The following is a 1,796-nucleotide window of genomic DNA, read 5'->3' as shown; positions in this document are numbered from 1 at the left end:
TCCCAGCTACTCGGGAGGCTGAGACAGGAGAATTGCTTGAACTCAGGAGGTGGAGGTTTCAGTGAGCTGAGATCATCCACTGCACTCCAGCCTGGGTGACAGAGCAAGACTCCACCTCAAAAAAAATAAAAAATAAAAAAAGAGAGAGAGAGAGAAATCTTCGTTTTGAAATAAATCACACGAAGAAAAATGCACAAATCAGTAGAGTTGAGCTCAACACATTTGCACAAACTGAACACATCTGTGTACCCAAACCTGGGATCCAGGAACAGGACTTCCCCAGCCCCTGGGACTTCCCCCTTGGGCCACTGCCTAATCACAGCTGCTGCCCAGGGTGACCAATGTGCTGTCTGATGTCCATCAGCCTCAGTGAGGGTTTTTTTTTTTTTTTTTGACACGGAGTCTCGCTCTGTTGCCCAGGCTGGAGTACAATGGCACAATCTTGGCTCACTGCAACCTCCGCCTCCTGGGTTCAAGTGATTCTCCTGCCTCAGCCTCCCAAGTAGCTGGGATCACAGGCACATGCCACCACGCCTGGCTACTTTTTGTATTTTTAGTAGAGATGGGGTTTTACCATGTTGGTCAGGCTGGTCTCAAACTCCTGACTTCAAGTGATCTGCCTGCCTCGGCCTCCCAAAGTGCTGGGATTATAGGCTTGAGCCACTGTGTCCAGTTGCATCAGTGAGTTTTGATTGTTCTGAAACTTCATGTAAATAAAATCACACAGTGCGTCCTCTCGGTGGAGTCTGGGATTGTCGAATTGGCCAATGGTCTCTGAGATTCATCCACGTGGTTGTGTGTAGCAAGAGTGCACCCCTTTTCTGTGTTGTGCCATAACTGATCATAGAATCGACAAGAACATGTTGACCACCTCTCCCATTAAGGGCTTCCAGGTTGATTCCAGTTTGAGGCAATGATGTACGAAGTGGCAGAAAACATTCTTGTCTGTATCTTCAGGTACAACTTGGACCTATTTCTCTTGGGTCACAGGGTAGGCATCTGTTCAGATTTAATAGATGCCAGAGAATTATCCAAGTGCTTGTGCCTTTTTCCTCTACCACCAGCAATGCACGAGAGCTGGAAGTAGAAAAGCTTGCAAGATCATTGCTCACTGTAATGTTGAACTCCTGGGCTCAAAGAATCCTCAAGCCTCAGGCTCCCACATAGCCAGGACTACAGGGGTGTGCCACGGCGTGCAGCTAATTTTCACTGTTTTTGTAGCCAGTTTCTCGCTATGTTGCCCAGGCTGGTCTCCAATTTCTGGCCTCAAGAAATCCTCCCACCTCAGCCTCTCAAGTAACTGGAAGTATCTGGGAACAGTCAGGAGTTTGAGACCAGCCTGGGCAACATAGCAAATCCCCGTCTCTACAAAAAGTTTTTAAAAATTTGCTGGGTGTGGTGACACTTAGCTGTAATCCCAGCTATTCGGGATGCTGAGGCTGGAGGATCACTTGAGCCCAGGAGTTCAAGGCTACAGTGAGCTATAATTGCACCGCTGAACTCCAGCCTGGGTAACAGAGGAAGACCCCATCTCAAAAACAAAAAAAATGACTTGGCTGGATCCCGTCTATTTCAAAGATCTAAGTTCATTGAAATAACACTGCACTTTCCTGTTGTGTGAGATTTGAGAAAATAGCTGTAAAACCACCTGGGCCTGTTGCCTTTAAACATGTTTTTTAGTTATTGTTTTAATTTTGAAATTATTATTATTTTTTAGAGACAGAGTCTCACTCTGTTGCCCTGGCTGGAGTGCAGTGGCTCAAAGCTCACTGCAGCCTTGAACTCTATTGCCTTTA

General features: G+C 46.5%; 2 protein-coding genes across 2 annotated transcripts in view; both read left to right on the top strand.

The window, feature by feature from the left end:
- MEF2BNB (MEF2B neighbor) overlaps positions 1 to 982 on the top strand; it is a 46,944-nt gene extending 45,962 nt beyond the window's left edge. The window contains exon 6 of the mRNA XM_011925863.1: positions 958 to 982. The gene's annotated coding sequence lies outside the window, so the exon portion shown is untranslated. The remainder of the gene's footprint in view (positions 1 to 957) is intronic.
- LOC105500370 (myocyte-specific enhancer factor 2B) overlaps positions 1 to 1,796 on the top strand; it is a 25,770-nt gene that overhangs the window by 12,693 nt on the left and 11,281 nt on the right. The gene's annotated exons all lie outside the window — the stretch shown is intronic.

This window comes from Colobus angolensis, unplaced genomic scaffold, assembly GCF_000951035.1.
Source record: "Colobus angolensis palliatus isolate OR3802 unplaced genomic scaffold, Cang.pa_1.0 Scaffold66, whole genome shotgun sequence".
NCBI lineage: Eukaryota > Metazoa > Chordata > Mammalia > Primates > Cercopithecidae > Colobus > Colobus angolensis.
Note: the sequence above shows the minus strand (reverse complement) of the source record. Positions and strands in the feature narration are given on the sequence as shown.